The 20,442-nt window shown below is 50.5% G+C and overlaps 1 protein-coding gene across 8 annotated transcripts in view; it reads right to left on the reverse strand.

Moving 5' to 3' along the window:
* Positions 1–20,442, reverse strand: part of NAV1 (neuron navigator 1) — a 215,089-nt gene that overhangs the window by 45,379 nt on the left and 149,268 nt on the right. The gene's annotated exons all lie outside the window — the stretch shown is intronic.

The following is a 20,442-nucleotide window of genomic DNA, read 5'->3' on the forward strand; positions in this document are numbered from 1 at the left end:
AGCCCCACGACTCAAACTGCTCTACTTCAGGGGACCGGAAAGGAGGACCGGAGCTTGGTCCAGGACCAGCCTGCCGGAACTAAATACGTAAAGAGACTCCCAATTACTCTGTCCTCTTGGGGAGGCTTCCCGGAGGGCTGGAAGTGGACATCCTGATTCTTGCTCTAGTTTTGAAAACATCCACAGCTTCCCTGGGAGGACAGCACTTAGAGTTAGGATACAGCTTTCCCCGCTCACCATCTAGGATGGAAGGTAACGGGCTAAGCCACGTGACACTGCCAAGTTTGTAGGTAGAAGACGGTTGACCGGGGACACTTCCATCTGGTTCAACATCACACGTGTTTCCTTTGGAGTCTGGCCTGGGCTTCAGCACTTGTTTGGTACAGAAGTGCGGTAGTGGGTTCTGAACTCTTAACAACAGGAAGACGCTGAGTTCTGGGATCAAACGACAGAGGTGACAACCTGTCCTGGTTGAGGCCTAGTTCGGTGCCTCTGAAAACAAGGGAACACATCTTGGACTCCCTTCAATCCTAAGTTCCAAAGAGATCCCACTCTTCGCTGTCTTTGATCCTTTCTCCTCCAGGCATTTTCCTGGAGGCGAGCCACTCGGGTGCCAGCCCGCCCAGGGCCTCCCCAGAGCTCATTCACAGCCACGGCGACAGCTCCGAACAAGGCATCTGGTTGCTGATGCTCCTCTCGGGCCCCTGCAGCAAGTGACCCTCCTGCCCCTTTGGTTACCAGGGGGTCACCTCCTAGGCCTCTGTAATATAGTAGCTACTGGCCACGTACAGATACACACTGAGCATCTGAAATGTAGCCAGTCCAAACTGATGTGTGCGGTACGATTTCAAAGACTTAGTACCAGATTCCAAAGACTCAGTGTGACAAAAGAATGCACTATATCTTATTAATAATTTTATATTACATACTTAAATGATAACGTTTTAGATATATTGGATTAAATAAATCATGTTACTGTAATTAATTCCACCTGTTTCACTTTTTAAAAATGTGTTTACTAGGAAATTTAAAATTATGTATGTGACTTGCACCATGTTTCTACTGGAAAGCGCTGTCCTGGAGGAAACTCTTGGTCAATGGAAAGTCAGCTTCGAAGAGCTGGGGTTCATTAGCTGCTACAGTGGTTACAGTTGGTCCATGACCTGAAAAAGCTGTGGTTTGCAGTTAAACGTCAATGGTGCTTCTCTCGATGGCACCAGATGTGGCAGAATTGCTGGGCACATAGACTGAATTATTCGCCACAGTCCTGAGCATTCAAAAGGTTAAAGAGGATAAGTGATTTAAAACGGAAGAAAAAGAAGACAAGATCATGGAGGAGTCAAGAGTGAAATTGAGCAACTGTGTGATGTTCAGTTTTGAAAATGAACCAAGGCCACGTAGAGGGACCGACGTTCTGCTCAGGCACCGGCAAACCTCTCACCCGCCCGCGTGGCCTCAGCTCTCCAGGGCGAGCGCAGCACAGCGCCTGCTTCATTACATGTCTGTGGTTTGGCCGAGGCCACGGCAAGCCAGCCTGGTCTGGCCAACAAAGATGAACTGCACACAGAGAGATTTAGAAGAAGAGGGGGTGGGGCAGAGAAGAAGCCAATGTAAACGTCTTGAGCTAACGGTCTGCCGAGTCTTAAGGGTAAAGATCACCAAGAAGAAGGAACTCTACGGCACCAGGTAACCAGGGTCTGATAGGAAACTGGAGGATGTGCACAATTAGGGAAATTTATTTGGCCCCCTTGATATTTTGGCAGTTTAGCTCATACCTCTACCCCAGTCCCTATGAAAACTGATGGTTTCAGCAACCTGTTAAAGACACTTCCTGAACTCCAGTTTGAGTCACAGATCTGAGGAATTCTGTTCAACTCTCGAATGCTGAGGCTAACTTTGTGAATGATGATGGCTGGGGACCGTAAAATTCAGATTTAATCTCTACAGACGGATTACCCGGCACTACAGACACAGACGAAAAATGAGAGAAAACAGGCACCACTGTTTAGGAGCCCATCACTCTAGGAGATCTGGTGCAACACCTCAGTGATGAATTCTTACTCAGACCCAGCAGGGAAGATTACAAAGAGAAGCATCACAAACTCAGAAAATATTTCCTGGAGATCAAACCCAGCTCAAGTGAAAGCCGAGAAAATTAGACCCCATGCCCTATTGTACCTTGATCATCCTACCAAATTGTGAAATCACCCATTTCCACTGTTGCCCTTGTCTGTTAAGTCACTCAGTGAGGGCCAAAGTTCCCCGTGCCATCTAGACAGGGTCTGGTGTAAATACACACAGTCTGCTATGCCACCGAGAATGTGGAATGGCTCCTCCTGTGCTTTACTGGGAGGGGACTTCTATCCACTGGGTCCCAGTTGTGGCTCCCCTCACCCCTTCCTTGCCAAGTCAACCACCTTCAACACGGCCAGTGTAGCCACTCTCCTCTCCTAGAAGGTCGACGTGTTTTCAGTGGGGCAGTGGGATCACAGGCCCGTCCTCAGCAGAACCCCATTCAGTCAAGCTAAAGCCTGTGTCTGAATCTGAAGAGATGCCATCTCAGCAGCGGCAAAAGAATGATTTAGAGAGAATCAGCCTGCTAGCCTGGAGTACTTAATTGTTCTGGAGAACTGGGTGCTCCTGTAATTAATATACAAAATTCTAGGCATATGTGCAATGTTCTGTTGTCTGATCATACCTTTGGATTCTCAAATGTCTATGACCCGGAAAAAAATTTTTTTAAATTATCATCTTGGCTTCTAACACCCTGCTTCAAGCATTGCCTTCTTGGTTCTGGCATTTAATCTCTGCCCTAAGGTTAAGACAGTTTCTCACACTTAGACCATCGTTATAGACTGAAATGTGTCCCCCCAAATCCTTACTTTGAGGCCATAACCCCCAGTGATTATATTTGGAGATAGGACCTTTAGGGAGGTAATCAAGGTTAAGTGAGGTCAAAGGGGTGGGGCCCTAATCCAATAGGACTGGTGTCCTGAGAAGAGGAGGAGACACCCGAGCTCTTTCTCTCCACGGGAGGACAAGGAGAGAAGCCAGAAGACAGGTCTCACCAGGAACCAACCCTGACGGCACCTTGACCTTGGAATTTTAGCCTCCAGGACTGTGAGAGAATTAATTTCTATTGTTTAAGCCACCCAGCCTTTGGTATTTGAGTATAATTAGCTTATTTTTTATTTATACATTAAAACACTGGACCCTGACCACCTCCATGATTCAGGTAGTTTTCCATTCAGGGATTTACTAACATGAGGTTTTTGATCGTGATACCGCAGGTCATTACAGCTGAAATAAAATACCCAAATCCATCAGCCGGGCTCAGTAGAAGCTACGGGTTGAGAAAAGCAAGGAGGCAAGCAGAGTGGAAGGAATGATCATTGCTGCCTTGACTTGGCAGGGGTACAGTCCTGGAGAAATGCCATCTTTTTACGATGAAACCAGGCTCTACATGTGCTCCCCTAATGACACGCTACGTAACTATTCAGTCCTGCAGACAGCTTGGCTAGCACTTTGTGGGACAAAATGGATGCAACTGGATTAGAGGAATCAATATATTTTATTGGGATCTTAATGTGGGAAAGGGTAATTGCAGGGTGGTGGGTGAGACAAGAGAAGTGAGAAGACGGGGGGTAATGAGAGACCGTTTCCGAGGTGTGGGTTTTTAAGCTTTGCCGTGTCAGCTGGCAGGGCCCAGCACGGGAAAGCAGAGCAGAAAGTCGAGCTGTTTAATGGGAGTCTCCCTAATGAGGACCAACTGCGGGTGAGAATGCTGACTCGGCTGGCCAAAGCTTGTTTGAGTTCTCTCCTGTTTCAGAGATTTCCCTTTCCGCCTGCCCCAAGCCTTCCCCCTCCTCTCCTACTTTCACAGGGGCAGGAATGAAAAAAAGGGCACCTTTCTCTTTTTCAGACGTTTCCAAGTGAGGAAATGTAAATCCTTCACAGAGTCAAAAATAACCGGGAATCTGAAGAAAAGGGAAAATCCTACGGGATGCCATTCAATTCACCTCGGAAGGATGAAGGGCAGCCCTTGGGGGCAGACTCTGGAACCATGCACTGTCACCACTGCGCTTAACTCCCAGACTTGAATTCGCTTACTTGTCTTGGCCTCAGTTTCCCCAGGTGTAAATAGGTCATTCCACACCTACGAAGTGAAATGTTTGGGAAGTCGAACATCTGGGAAGATAAGTTTGATTTTTAACTTGGGCAAAGAAAATCCTGACAAGAACTAAAAAGTCACAAAATTAAGGTGTCAACTGGTAAAAAGTGATCCTGATTTGAGTTTCCATCAGAAAGAGGCTCTAAGAACAGTCAATAGGGTGCTGTTTGGAACCAACATTCCCTTCTCTTCCTAAACCAACACAGACGTCCCATTCCGTAGATTTCTGGAAAGGGGTGAAAATGCTGTTTGGTTTAACATTTCGGAAGACACTTCCTGCTTCCTCCTCACTTCCCACCTACTCTTCCTCAGGGGTCTGTCACCCAATTCCCAAATCCCCGGCTGATGGAAAGGACACGACACAGCAGTGTTTGCACCTTTGCATTTTCTTTAAACCAATCAGGAATTAAGAAACGATTGACGATATTCTGAAAAGCAGGACAGGTTCAGGTTAAGTGCCTAGAGCAGGGCTGGACAAATTTTCCCTGTAAAGAACCGGACAGTTACTATGTTAGCCTTTGATGGCCACACGTTCTGTTGCAGCCTCTCTCCTCTGCCCTTGTAGCAGGAAGGCAGCCAGAGACAACACGTAAATGAATGGATGTGGCTTTATTTAAATGGACAATGAAATTTGAATTTCATATAATTTTCATGTGTCACAAAATATTCTTCTTCTTTTAATTCTTCCCCCACTCACTAAAAAATGTGAAAACCATTCTTTGCTTTGTGGGCCAAACAAAAACAGGCGGTGGACCAGGTACAGCCCAGAAGGCCAAAGTTTGCTGACCGCTGGGCTAGACCAAACTAAAGCGAAAAGGAAAATAACAGTTCCTCAACTGACAAGTCTCGGACCAAAAAGCAACTCTGGACTAAGAAAGACCTCTGCTTTTATCCCCTTTTCGTGCCCTTCGGATCTAAGCTGCTCGGTTTACAAGTCAAAACACGATTTTTCTCCCAGCAATATTACTGGCTCCTCTTGACTCAGGAAAATAAAAGGTTGGGGGCTGGGGAGGGAGGGGAAAAGAGAAGGAAAAAAAGGAAGCGCTAGGATTGCTTGCCCCTCACTGCCAAACCCCCACTGCAATCGGGCAATGCCTTAAAGTAGGATGGGAATCAAACATATTTGTAGCTTTCAGAATGATTTATGCACAGTTGACAGAAGCGAAAGCCTTTTTCAGTGAGAAGCACAGAGCCTGCCCCAGGGACAGGATGGAAGGAGTCAGGCGGAGTGCCTACGCCCTGGCGTTTCTGTCATGGTCACGGCAACAAAGAGGTCCTGATGTTCATCTTCAGATCGAAGACTAACCTGGGAGCATACAGCGGGCCTCCGAAGAGGTGAAAGGGGATGGGAAGCGGGCCCCGGTCCACACTCCGGGCTAAGGATCTGCACACTCTGAGCAGTTTCTGGCAGCTCCGGAGGGTCTGGGCCAGACTGCTGGTGTGAGATGCTGAGCTGGCAGTAAACACCCCCAGCCTGTAAGCTACTCTCTTGGCGGGACGAGGCTTCCGCCACAAACCCCACCGCTGCCAGGCCTTCCCTTTGAATACACCACTCCCCTCTGCTTAATTCTTTGTATCACATTCAGTCTTCTCACCCCAGAGTCCCTGGCATTCCGTTATCACCTTTTTTCTCTCTTACTCTGTTAAAACTAAAAGTCCACTTTCCAACTTCTTCCTAGTGTTTCTACATAAACTGAGGCAATCGTCTTTTTTCTATTCGCTGAGACTCCTCATCCAGTCAAAAATCCTGACTCAAAACAGAGGGCAACGCGCCACCCAAGTTTCCTGTCTGTAATTATCCTAATGCTGTCCACGTGTAATCCACCAAAGACAAACAAAACAAGGAACGTTCAAAGGGAAAGCCAGCAAAACAGAGACAAACACACATTCCAAATCCTAAGACCTAAAGAGAAACGTCCTTCCCAGCGTCAGCCTGCCTACCGGCATGCTGGCCCCCTCACCCCACCCCCATCCTGGCAACACGCGGTCAGAGACCCAAGTGCCCTTTACGTCCACCAAGAGGATCAGCTCAGGATAAACGCAAAGTTCGTGACAGCATGACACCTGCAGTGCACACACAGGGAATGTCATCCGAATCCTTAATTTGTTTTCCTTTCCACGAATAACACTGAGAAAGCAATGCATAGCAGAATGCAAGCACCTCTTGCAGGAGCTCACACCCTCCTGAGATCCCTGGGGAGAAGTTGAGCCAACAACCTTGGACAAGGACGGTTACTCTAATGAAAGTCAGCTGCAGGGTCGCACAAAAACCGTTGTACCTTCACTGAATATAAAGAAAAAGAAACATCCCGGGCTGGGTGGAGAGTCATAAATAAGATACAAGATGAAGCTGGTTTCCAGGTTCCAGAAAATTTTGATACGGCCTACTTATTAGGTCCCTTTGGAGTTTTGAGTTTAGTGACTTCGGCTGGATTTCTTCATTCCCGTAACAGCTGTAATTCCTCTTTATGTCGTATCCTCATTTAAATTCCAATCTAAAAATGTCAATCATATAGAATGGCAGTGGCCATAGGTGTAGGAGTCCAGGGTGATAAGTTTTCTCTCCGCAAAGAATCAGAAGCTGAGGCCTCAAAGGAGCGTCAGTGTACTGCCAGGGAGGCTTTTCAATTTCTTACTGGGGAAGCTTATCTGATGCCTCCGTTGGCACCCTGATATCATTCTTTCAAAAGAAATGGTCGTGAGAAGGTAGGAGAATTTAAGGGCACACTTCATAACTGAACATTTGTTAAGCTGTGTGGTTTTAAGAGTAAAGGTTTCTGTTGTAGCAAAGCAATCCGAGTATAAGTCGGCTGAGGCTGCTTTGTGCAAAGTTGCTGTTCACTTAACCAGCAGGCAGCTGGGGTCTGACCCAACAGGAGCCATGATTTGCACCCACCTGGTCAGACATGACCAACAGGACTCTACACTGCTGGACACACACGTGGCAACGCCCTACACTTGACCAAAGCAACGTCTGCAGCTCTACTGAAGACTCAAGGCTTTCCGGAAGACATCCTTAAGTGATGCTAATGAAGGTCATACCACCCCCAACATCAGAAACGCTGGAGCCCAGGTGATGGTTCCCTTCAGTCTGTGGAGTCACAGAAATTACCAAGCTCACTCATTTGGTTGTCTGTCTATAAGCTCGCTCAAATCACAGCAGTTTCTCCACTTTTCCACCGCCTAATGCAGTGTGGAAATCCAAACAGTGATTCTGAAATGCTCACTATTAAAAGGCATCTTTAATATGCTGCCTTTTAAACTGATCCATGGCACCTGCTTTTGTCAGAAGGGCACGCCTTTTACATTATCTTCTAGTGGAGATGCCAGATTTGTGCCGATCCAAGCATATATTCTAATCTTATTTTTCTTTGTGAACGTCACCAGATTACGAAAACAATAGTTACCATGTGTCCAGTATTTAAATATGTGTCTAAGCACTGTGCTGGGCACTTACATAGAGGTACAACCTCATTTAATCTTCATATCAGCCTGGAGTTAGATATTACTTCCATTTTACGCATAAGAGAGGAGAAACGTAAGACAAGTAGAGTTTCATGCCTGCCCATGGTCCCACAGCCTCCGTTCAATGTCAAGATCTGTCTGACTGTTAAGACCTGCCTTTAACCACTGTATAGACTATAAATACTCCCATCATGAGAGACAACTCTAGTTGGGGGTAGTCACAGACTAGCAGAACTAAATCAGGCATCTGCTTGGATCTCTAGGGAACCGTCTGGCGTCACTCTGCAGTGTGTTATTTGGCAGCTTTCCAAATGGTGCTCCGCTGGAGGGCGAGATCACTTACACGCCTCCAGGGGCCCTTTGCACAAAGAGCTGGTCTCTGGGTCAGTAATAATCTGTGTCTGCTCCACCGCTTTTACACCGCACCTCAAGTTACTGAGGTTTGGGATCGAGAATCGTGAAGAATAGGGTTAGTCCTAAACCTCAGAAGGCCTGAAAGCCCAAACACGACGTTCCTGAGAGGGGTCTTGCTTCTGGGTAACTGGATGAGGGCTTAAGCGCAGGAAGGCAGGGCGGCCAACCCGACAGGCCCTCCCACGTGCTTACACCGGCTCCCGCCCTTTGCAAAAGCCAGCGGACAATGTGCCCCTGCGGGCCCGCCGCAGAGTGGTGGGAGGGTGCCGGGCAGCTGGAGACGACTCAGGTGCCTTGGCCTGGGTGGGGGGGCTCTGTGGACCCCGGTCCACCACCTTCCCCTCGTGGGGATTCATCGGGACCCACGCGGCTCAAGTGTGAAGTCCAACCTCCTGGACGGCGCTTTGCAAAGGGCTCTTCGGGACGATGGGTAAAACTCAAACGCCCCTGATAGCGAGGGCCAGGATGCTGGGCGAGGCCCGGTGGACACTGCGGCGACACCTGCCTCCGCCGGGGCCTTCATGGCCCTGGGGCGGGGGTGACGGGCCCCTAACCGGGGGTCAGCAAGGCCTTCCCACGGCCACATGTCCCCGGCACACAGTCACGCCCTCCCCTCCGCGACCAGGCCGGCCTGAGGGTCCACTAGCGCCCCGCCCACCGCGGGCGCCCCGCCCACCCCGTCCTGCCCTGTCCGTCAGCGGCGCGGGAGCTGCCAATTGGTCCACTCGCAGGAAGGTCTGTGCCCGCCCTTCCTGCACTCTTCCTTCCAGCTGCCTGGCTTCTGTCTTCCTTCCTTCCTGCTCCCTTCCGGCTGTGTCCCTTGGGCGCTCACTTACCTGGGTTCCTGCAGCTGGGAGGGTCGTTGGTTTCACAACAACAATCCCCTACGCTAACCCACCAGAGGCCAACACTTATGTAGTCCCTCATGTTTCCGAAAAGCCGTCCTATGTGGAGCCTGCCCAGAACAGCTTAAAAATGAAAGGCAGAGGCAGAATTTGCAGGGACGTTGCGTGCTGAGCTATTTGAGGTCTCCTGAGAGCTTCTGAGGTGGGAGCCCCGCCATGGCTGCGGGAGCCCCTTTCCTGCCAAGAACGCACAGCATCTGAGCTGACGCCAGTGTGCAGGGGCTCGTGGAGGGCGTTTCTCTCCAATCCCAGCCGGTGGTCAAGTGTAAGGCCAAGTCGTCCTGTCAGACACCACGTGCTGGAATTTAATTAAACAGGGGCCTTCTCCAACCATCCAGTTATGGGCTGAAATGTAACATGGTGCGATTGCTTCTCTCTCCATTTATGAAACACGCCATGTAGTTCTTGACATCAACACTGTCCTGGAGGGTGGACTGCGGTACTTACACCGCCGTGGCTCCCAAAGAGACAATGTTACAAGTGTTTACATGATCTTCTGCCTCGAAACAGCCACCTCTTAGATCCGTGAGGGCCCTTCATTCGGGAAGACAGTCATGGGCAGACAACCAAGAGAGCTTTCTTTGCTTGGGGGGATATGGGTTTCCAATCTGTTCTCAGACCCCAGACCTGAGATGCTAGGTAAGGTAACTTTTAATTCGAGCCTCCCTTCCCCTTAAAACAACCCGTACATTCTTTCCTGATATAAAGATTTCCAATAACAGCATAAAATGAGCAGTTAATAATAGGTCCCAACATGTGAATTACAGTGGTTTCCAAAAATAAAGCTTCATGGAGGAAAAATCTGCAAGCTACTGCTGTGAGGTAGATGCAGCAAAAGAAGTTTCCTCACACCATGGAAATCTGGATGTCCGCACACAACTGGCAGACACGGGTTCTGAACACAGCCCTGGGAAATGATTTTTGGTGTAAACCGAACCCTGACTTTTCCCTACCTCGCCGCTCTGTCTCCCTCTCGTCAACCAACCTTACAATTAAACACCCCAGGCCTGTTCCTCAGTCTCAGTCTTCCCTTACATTTCCAGAGAGCAAGACGGGAAAAAAAAAGGCAATGCTATAATCTGTTACCTTCTCTGCGCTTTGTCTAAGGTGATGCCTGGGACCCCATGTTGTTTATGAAGTCTTCTTTCTTGCCAACCAGCCTATAAATGCTTATGTCCTTGAAAACCAGAGAATAGGAGCACTTGTTCAGGATTTCAAAAGAAGTGCTCCCGAGAGGCCCTCTGGATTTCTGCATAGCTCCCCCCACTAAGATTCTCCACTCTTATCAATCCTACCAAGGAACACTGGGCAGGTTTATCCAAAGAAATCCCAGCATTAAGAAACCCCATTGACTAAAAACTTTACTTGTCTCTTTAATCTAGGTCTTAAGGAAGACTGAGCTGTCACTCCCACCATGGGGGGATCAGTAATCTGGCCTCGGTGGGCATTGTAATTTTTATAGACCTCTTGCCTTCATCTTTATCGCCAAATTAACCGCCTTCTTATCGGGAGCCATTTAGTTCATGGACTGCTTACTCTCGGTGAAATATCTTTGTTGAGGGCTCTGAAGATTTTCACTTCAGAGAGCAGGACGGCTGAATACCACATTGTGCGTGGGGGTCAAAGGTCAGCATCAGAGGAAAGCCCAGCTAGTGCATGGGAAAGAGCCGCGTTTTTATGGGTGAGTTTTCTGTGTATGTGAAAGTAAGCCCATCTCTCACCTACTACAAAGCCTTGAACAAAAAGAATGAAAAGAAAAGGAATCTTAATTCTCAACCGATAAGGAGATGAAGCAAAGATCTTAGACCAGAGAAACAAACTACACACAGGTGTTTAGGCACGGTAAAGAGACACTCATTCCCTGCCCCAGGCATGACATTCTGCCCGCTTAAGGATGAAGGATGAATGGAGGAAAAAATAACAGGGAACGGAAAAGATTTAAACTTCTCAAACCCTCACCTGCAAATGCCAGAGATAGCAAACAGTTTTGAGAGGCAGATGTCCTATGCAGTTTTTACAGATCAGGTACTGAAGTATCTGTAGTGCTTTGCAAACATACGTCCCCAGCCACTTTGGGAACTGGTCATTGCTTCCAACACCCCTTGAGAGTGGATTGCCATCATTCTGTAGCAAATCCTGAACCCATCACTCTCCACCCAGACATTTCATTCTCTCCGAACCATCTCACGTGTGCCTCTCCACTGGGGTGGCCCTAGTTTTCCTTCAAAGAAGGGGAAACTAAGGCTGGGAGTTTCGCCCTGGGTCCCGGAACAAATCAGTGGCAAAGTCAGTATTAGATTTCCGGCGCTTCATCTCTTCACTTCAGCATCGAAAACGTACTCCAAGACTGGCTACATACAGGTCGTACACTTAGCCTTTTCCCCGGCCCCTCCGCTAATGCTTCCCTCATGCTGTCTCCTGTCACGTCACCTCCCCAAGGTCAAGAGGGAGAACAGTTTTTGTTACCTACAGATACCTATCTCAGGAAAAAATAACAATCTTGAGAACACAGGAGATGACCAGCTAGGAAATTACTTGGGGGATTAACATGCTTTTCTTGGGCAACTGTAAGTTGGAATCTCTGTTCTGAGGCTTTCTGATCAGTCTGGGGCTTCTGGCATAATCCTTAAAGAAGTCCAAAGAAGGAAGACCGAAATTAAAAGAAGAGAAAGTTAATCAAAATCCAACTGGTTTTATTTCTGGGGAAGGAGCCTTCAGGCAACAGATGGGAATGAAAACATCCTGTTATTTCTTCCATTCTTATCCAACGCAGGACAGATCCAGAGCCCCTGCAACTCCGCTGCTGTCCCGAGGGGGCTGTGCCCAAAGTCCCGCCTGCCTTTCAGAGACCTGGAAGAACAAAGCCCTAATGGGGTCCCCCTTGGAGGTGACAACCGTTAGGTCTGAGTAAATATAAAGTGCATCAGTCACCACCAGAAGGAGCTGAAAATGAACGGACAGACGAGGTGACTTGGGCACCAAAGATACGCGCCCCGGGCCTCATGTGGGGCGAGCTCGGCTCCGTCTCACACGGATCTGAAGGAAGAGAGACAGAAAAGAACGAAGCTGGTAGTCTGCAAGCCCCCTTTTAAGGAGAGGAAAGCTTTCTGCTGACATCTTTAGCAGAAGCCCCCATGTATAAGGCAGGGAACCAGAGGGCTGCTCTGTTGGCCCCCCTGCCAACGCGCGGGTCACCCAGGCCCTGGCGGGTGGGCGTTCTTCTGCACTGCAGGACGTCCAGGGAAGGCCCCTCCCCACCTTCCTGAGGGCTCACTCCGGTAAAATCCTTGCAGACTCAGCCTTGTTACAGAAGACTCCCCAGAAGGGCGCCAGCGAAGCTCAGTGCTGGTCAAGGTCCCAGAACCGGCAGGGCTTTCCTGACACACGTGTGTTTTCCACCCCCGCTCCTCACGGCCGGACCCACACGCAGGAGGCCATCCTGCATCAGTCTTTGAAGTGGGGCGAGATTCTCATGGCACAGAGCAATCTTCTCCCCCTAACCTTTCAAGTCCTACACCCAGTTCCACCACCGTTTTCCTAACAATTTGCCTTTTCAAGCCCCCTAAAGCCTTCAGTGATGTAGTTTTTTTATTTTTAATATTTATTTATTTGGCTGCGTCGGGTCTTAGTTGCGGCATGCGGGCTTCTCTCTAGTTGTGACGTGCAGGCTCGGTAGTCGCGGCACATAAGCTTAGCTGCTCCGCGGCACGTGGGATCCGAGTTCCTGGACCAAGGGTCGAACCCACACCCTCTGCATTGGCAGGTGGATTCTTAACCACTGGGCCACCAGGGAAGTTGCAGTGATGTAGTTTTTATAGAAACAACTTTCTTTTTACACTCACACTTCATCAACTTATGTAATAATTAGATGACACGATTTCAACGGGCACAAACAGGTTTGGGAACAAACAACTCTCTGTAGGCCTTCGACATGCCAGGTGGAGGAGGGCACGGGGGCAGGGGGCGCAGGAGCAAGTCAGGGGCAGGGCCCTGCCATGTCTGGCGCCCAGAACCACTTCAGGAAGGTTCTGACCTTTCCTGCTTCCCAAATATTCCTCCTTGTTTCGCCTCTGGATTTCTTTGCTAAACGTGAAGACCAGAGGTGGGGATGACAGAAATCAAAATTCAGGTTATTTCTGCATCTCTGGGCTCACAGCACACGACAGCATTATTTTACTGGTAGAATCGTGGTGGGTTAGAGAGTCCTGCTTCGACTTTGTAAGAGACATGGAGTGGCCGGGGGCTCGCCAGAGCAGACCGTCACCGAGCCCGGGGGTCCTGCAGGAGCAGCAAGGCTTCTCCCAAGGGGCTTTGGACTCTCTGGGGATCAGAGCTGCTTCCACCACGAACTGCTCTGTGCAAATTCCCAGACGTGGTTTCTCGAGAGCAGGAAGGCTCCTGAGCAAGCGATGCTCTCCTCCCCCCGCAAGGGTTTCTGGGAGCGAGGAGGGACTGGTCCTCCCCCCGCTGGTTCTGAGGCCTGGGCGGGCGGATCGGTGGAGGCTCTGAGGGTCCCTGCTGAGGTCACCGAAGTCTAGGGGCCTAGATTCGTCTCCCTTTCTATACACCCCCCATCCTCTGGGGCCACAGCTTTGCCTGGGCTTTCCATACAGCCTCTAGGACAAAAGCACTTGAAAGATAATGCAGATATGAGGTGCATCTACGGAGGATGAAAGCAATTTCTATAGCACACAGGAGAAGACTGGTCTTATTACATATATCCCCTCCTTCACAGTTCATTTATAAGAGCTGGCGCCGTTAACAGTGGGCTGGGGAAAACGGAGGGAAACTAATCAATTAACATATAGCTCATTGTACTTCGAAGGTAATTCTAAAATGCATTATAGCACTGAGGATAGTGGCCTTCATGGGTTTTCCTCGTTCAGAGGAGCCACCTTTGCAGGAAAAGGTGATTCAGAAGTCTTCCCCAAGAGCAGCTCGATGCGAGCCTGAGAGGCAAAGTTGTTAAGCGCGAAGCCCATGTATGCAGGGCCCACCCCTGAGGGGCTGCTGTGGGAGGTGAGTTCTGGAAAAGCAACGCCCCAAAGAGAAGCTCTCAGGAGCAGCAGGTATGGAAATCTGGGTTGGGAACCCGGGCCTGGAAATTACGAGGATATTTACCTAGAGTTTATGAGAGAGAAGCTTAAATGGGAGAACCAGTACAAATTATGGGAATGGAACACATACTTAACAGAGTAAATAGGAAGAAATGGCACAAATATCCAGAATGTGGAAAGACGCCTCGACGTAAACAAGGATTTCGGTCGGGAGCTCTTTCCTCCGTTCCCAGATCTGATGAACCAACCATGATTTTCAGACTCCCTTCAGAGAGAATTGAGGAATTGGTTCCAGGATGTACGCCTCAGTCCCTGTGTACAGGGGCTCAAACTCCAGAAACCCAGGACACCCAAGAATAAATCCCAAGGATTTGTTTTCCTTTTGGGCCTCAGAGCCATAATTCTACCCACTGGCAGAAATACTACTCCTGTTTTAAAGCTGTTAAAAACCTAGTCTTAAAATCACACAGTTGGCAGGTCACCAGGATCAAAACCTGGTCGTCTGGTATAGCCTTATAGAAGAATTTCAAATAAGCTGTGGGAGAATGCTCCAAGCTGAAAAACAACATTTTCATGCACGCACGCACACACACGAGTACACACACCCCTGCAGGAGCATGCATGCACCGGACACCTGCCCACACAGCCTCAAGAACGGGCCTGGCTGGACATCAGAGATGGCGGGGGATGCGCCCTCATTGCAGTCTTTTCCCATGTCCCCCACTGATCCCCCTGCCCCGTGAAGTCTTTCCAAGGCCCAGGGCCCCCTCCCTCTTCCTTCATAACTGAAATCCTTCCCCCAAATGCAGTCTGCATTTGAACTTTCCGTGACTTCGCCACACTCACTGCCCTCCTAACTGCTGCTCCCTGACCTGGGTGTAAATCTCTTCTGTTTCTGACTTGCTTGCCTCCTATTTCCAGCTACTGTTATTCCTAGTGTCAGAAGCCAACATCCCACTCTGTTACGAATTAATCGTACCACCATGTGGATTGAAATAAGTTGTCTGTTGTTCCCCTTGCAGTGATCAGAACAATTCTTGGCACACAGTAGGCAATTAATCAGTACGTGCTGGTGGAGAATTGATTTGCGTTTATTTTACGTAGCCGTTTGACCCTAAAGAGCTAGCGTGACAGGGCACAGGATAAATATGGTATATCCGCTAATCCCAAACTCCCAATCCATCCCTCCCCTACCCACCCTTCGGAACTATATTCAATATCCTGTGATAAACCATAATGGAAAAGAATATGAAAAAGAACGTATATAGGGCTTCCCTGGTGGCGCAGTGGTTGAGAATCTGCCTGCCAATGCAGGGGACACGGGTTCGAGCCCTGGTCTGGGAAGATCCCACATGCCGCGGAGCGACTAGGCCCGTGAGCCACAGCTACTGAGCCTGCGCGTCTGGAGCCTGTGCTCCACAACAAGAGAGGCCACGACAGTGAGAGGCCCACGCACCGCGATGAAGTGTGGCCCCCGCTTGCCGCAACTAGAGAAAGCCCTCGCACGGAAACGAAGACCCAACACAGCCATATATAAATAAATAAATTTTTAAAAATGTATATATGTATAACTGAATCACTTTGCTGTACAGCAGAAATTAATACAACATTGTAAATCAACTATACTTCAATAACATAAAATTTTAAAACATACGGTGTATCCACATCTGACCTGCTACATAAGCCGTCTTGATGGGACCCTGTTGGCTATATTTGTTGCCATCATCAAGAGACCATTATTAATTCCATATTTGCATCACTTGCATAAGAGTCCCTGCCCCCAGGAATCTGTGATTGGACAAAACCGCCGTCATGTTATGAACGACAATGGGGGAAAAGCATAAATAGGTAAGTTGGAAAGCAGCTTCCCTGGAGGTTGGAGAAGCTGATATATCAGCAGCTCTTGTTTACAGAAAGCGACCGTCCCTGAGGGAGCCCCAGTGTTCTCGAGCTTACCGAAAGCACCAAGCCCCTTAGCCCGACATCCAGCCCAGAGTAGGACGGGCAGAGGAGCTCGCCAGGCTGTGTATGAATTTCTGCTTCACTACTTACCGTCTGTGACCTGGGACAGGCACTGCCCTCCCCGAAACACACCCGCAGCCCCCAAATGGTCACGTCACCACCAGCCTTTCAAGATCATCGTGCGGAGTAAACAAGGTAAAAATACAACACCCAGCTTGACACCCAGCAGGGAAGGCAGGTACATGGCTTCCCTCCAATCTCCTCTTTTGAATAAACTACCTGCTACTCAAATGGCCCCGGTAGCAACACATTAAGGAGGAAAACTAGCTTATGAGGCAACTCACATTTGCTCCACCCTCTGTCAGCACACAGGTCACACCGACCATCTCCTGACTGTGCTAACAGGACCAGCGGCCGGGCTGCCATGCGTGTGCACACGTGCATGGTGGGGGTGGGGTGGTAGGGGGGTGAAGGGGTCATGATGTTCCTTCCTTCTCAACATTTCCCCCCAACGATGTGTCAGTCTTCAATAGAGGCTTCACATGGCCAGGAATGTCCAGGAATTTACTCTTTCTGGGAAATTCCTGAGGCATCCCAAGACAGTTAGGCCGAGGATGAATTCTCACAAGCTACGCATTCTCCATGGGGGTAGCATTATTTGACTCTGCTTTAAGGGCAAGGGCGAGGGCAGTCTGTTACTCTGGCCATGAACTTAATGTGAGATGACACTGGATCCAGGTCCAGAGGAAACAAGCCAGTTGTGCTATCGGATCAAAGGTTTTCAGGCAGGATTCCTGGTGGGGCTGAGCAGGTGAGAATGTATACAGTTGTCTGTCTCAGAGGATTCCATCTCAGACCAGGAGTCTGTGTGATGGGAGGTACCCCGGTGATGGCGGGTCTGGGCAGAGAAGCTGGAAGATGAGACAGAACCGCTCTACCGAGGAACGCTCCTGCCTCTCTTCTCAAAGGAGCTCATGTTCCTCTGGAAAACTCTTACTTTACTTTCAAGGCTCAAGGAAAATGCCACCTTCTCCATGAAGCCCTCCTGCCTTGCCTGCTTCCAGCTACCGCACGTATGAGCAGGTACCACAGTGACGTGCCTCCCCGGCTCCTACACAGACTGCTTCCTCCTGCATGATTGTTTCTCACGTGTCTCACGATTCCAAATACCGTATGTATGTGTCTGCTGCTTTTGTTAGTCTGTTTTCACTGTAAGACTCCAAGCTCCCTGATGGCAGGGGCTGTGCACCACTGTGTCCCCTGTTCCCAGCACTGTGCCTGCATCTGGGGGGCACTCATGACACTTTGTTGAATAAATGAATAGATGTGAGCTCCTCAGGGGTCCACTGTTCCTCCAGCACCCAGCACAGTGGCGGGCCCAAAGTTATCACACAGTAAAGGCTGAATAAATAACGGCTGGGTTTTTTTAATGATTAAGTTTTTTTCAAGTTTGCCATCAAGAATAGGATGTATAAATACGCTATCCTAGTTAGCACAGAACTCGGACTGAATAGAAATCTGAAGATGAACAATTAAGAATTTACGTAAAAATCCAAGATATATTCTAAGCCGAGAACTGTTTAGTCTATTACACTGATGGGCACCTTCGTTAGGGTCCTAGCAAGATGGCAGGGGAGGATGCTGAGGGAAAGAGCGGCCTGGAGAATCGAGGAGGGAGCCCTGCTGCGTGGGAGGGACCTTGGCTGTGCGATATCACCCGGGAAGGCTCAGGTGTTGAAAGCACTCTGCTTGTCACATCATCTCACTGTCATTCCCACGTCCCACGAGCCGGACGGGTCAGGAGCTCGAGAAGGAAACTGAGACAAGAAGCCAAGCAACTAAGGTCACGAAGTGAATCAGCAGCGGAGCCAGAGTCCGGATCGGGTTGGTGGACTCCGAGTCCAGGGCTCTTCCCACGACACCCACCAGCGGTCAGGCCAGCTCTCACTCGACCTCTGTGAGGCTGCTACTACCCGCAGCTTCTGCGGTTTCAGAGTGGAGCATCCCCGGGCCCAGATTAGTGTCAGTGAGAACAGGTTCCTTGGGGCAGGGTTTAAAGGTTGACTTTAGAGTCAGGCAGATCCCACCACTGGGATCTCAGGTAGGTTCACTGAAGCGCCCTGTGGCTCAGTTTCTTCATCTGTGAAACGGGATGACAGTAAAATGCACGTCCTGTGCTTGCTGTGGGATTAAACAAGCAAGTGTTTACAAAGCCCTCGGCACAGGCGTTGCCTGGAGCGTCTTGTTATAGTGGTTAGAAGTGACTGGCTCAGACGTGGGCACAGGCTGCCGCCACACCCAGACTTCCTCTGCCCTCTCTCCTCCTGCCTCCCAATCAGAGGGCAGGGCTCTGCAGGGAGAGGTCCAGCCAGCAAGTGCAGCCTGCCCTTGGCATGCAAAGCCTAGCTCCGTAAAACCCTCTAACCAGAAGCAGCCACTGGCTCTGCTGTCCCGAGGCGTTCTGTCCCCTCACAGGGGCTGGTTCTGTGCCAGGTCCACACCCTCTGCCCCAGGGTCTCTGTGAGCAGGTCCCATTCCCAAGGGTCCCCAGGCTCTAGCTCAGGGCCTTTCCCAGGAGGGAGTCCAGGAGGGCTGAATGGGACAGATGCCTGCACTCCAGGATTCCTGCTTGGGAGACACTGAGGACGGGGTTTGCTGGGGCAGGAGAAGACAGGGGTCTCCAGGAGAGACCCTAACACTTGAGATGTGCGAGAATGGCACCAATGGAAACCGCCTCCCCCGTAGATGCAATAATGCCAGGCATCTGGGGAGGAAAGGCCCAGGGCTGATCACAGCTCAGCTCATCAAAAGCTGGTCCTGGAGATACTGGAGGGCCAATTAAGCCATTCACCCTGAGACCTCACTCACATCCTCCCCAGCTGTCTCCTGCAGAGTTCGGGGGACCTGAGCCTGCAGGGAAAGCGTCTCTTTGTTCCCTGTTGGCCCCAATCAAACATCATTTACAAGTTAGGTTCTGAGCTGTCCCCAGAGTGAAGGCTTGGGCTAAGCCCTCCCTCCGTGGATGAGAGCCAGGGCAGTTAACGTTTACATTTGAACTCTGGCAATTCTCGGACTGACCTCCAGTTTATGACATCCCCTCTCTCCCTGCCTACTAACTACAATCCCCCTGAAAGTTTTGGGCTTTCGTGAAAAGGAAACCACAGGCCCAACCCAGCCATACCCCAGCAGGCAGCTGGCAGGCTGAGTAGGTGTAACTCGACCTGCTCTGTCCTCAGGCTAGGGCACACCTGGCACACCTGCCCAGAAGTCGGATTCTGGTAAGAAGCTAGGTGAGTGAGTACCCAACGGCTGTGGATTCAGGACCGGATGCTGAGCTCACAGTACAGAGCCTGGGTCTCCTGGGGTGGGGTGCGGTGTAGCAGAGGAAGGGAGCAGGGAGGATTCCATGTCAAGGCGTGATGGGGTCACCTAGCAAGGGCTGGTGGAGGAAGAAAGGCGTGGTGCGTTCAGGGAAGGGCGCTGGGATCAACTAAGAGATTTTCACCTCTTCTGCCATGGGGCTGGGGGGCGCTGGGGGGAGAACTTAATAGTAGAACCAGTGCAACTATAACGGTCCTCAGACACACCCCGTGTGGATCCGGAGTGGGTTCTGAGCTGGGGTGGCAGTGGTGGAAGTGGGGGGTAGGGGAGGTTAGGAAGGCACCCTCCCCTCTGCCTTCTCCAGGGCCAGGGACTCAGGACTCGGCCCGGGATCCCACCAGAAACAGGAATTCCCACAGGTCCCTGAATAGACCTCTGTTCTCTAGAATATTCTCTGTTCATGAATTGGTTCCTCTTACAACACCCCCAGCCTCACCAGTCAGCTTAGCAAAGTGACTCCAAGGGTCCCAAGTTGGAGGCCAGCAGGACAGGCTTCCGAGGGGCTCCGGGTGCTGGGGATGCCCCCCCCTTCACCAGGCCTTACCCACTGGTCTGCTCTGACCCTGAGTCTGCGTGGGCAGAACTGCAATGGGTTCCCTCCGAGGAACCTCGGGGGAGGAGGAGCAAACGGTGCGAGTCAGGGGTCTAGGGGCTGGGGGGTGGAGCGGTCACAGCAAGGGGCATCCGGCCTCCCATTCAACTCCCCAGTCCCCAGCTTCCTCAGCCCCACAGGTCAGAAGGGACGCTGAGGGGAGGGAGAGTGCACACTGGGGTGGGAAGCTCCCAGAAACGCCAGACAGCAGCAGCCCTCTTCCTCAGGTGGCCGGAATTCCCTAATCCTCTCCTGGAAGCGTGGTTTCTAAGTCGGCTGGCAGGGTTCCAGGGCTGGCCACGGTCATAGTCACTGCCCCTTAGTGGGGAGCCTGAGTGCCCGACCCTCACCTTACAGGGCCAGTGTCTGTTCCCCCATCAGCCGGCTCTCATCCCCTCCCAGAGTAGGGTCCTGGGCTTCACTCTTCTCTGAGGGATCCAGTCGGCTGCGGCGTCATAAATTCAGCCCGGCGCCCACTCAGGTCTCAGCCTACAC

This window comes from Balaenoptera physalus, assembly GCF_965194825.1.
Source record: "Balaenoptera physalus genome assembly, chromosome: 1".
NCBI lineage: Eukaryota > Metazoa > Chordata > Mammalia > Artiodactyla > Balaenopteridae > Balaenoptera > Balaenoptera physalus.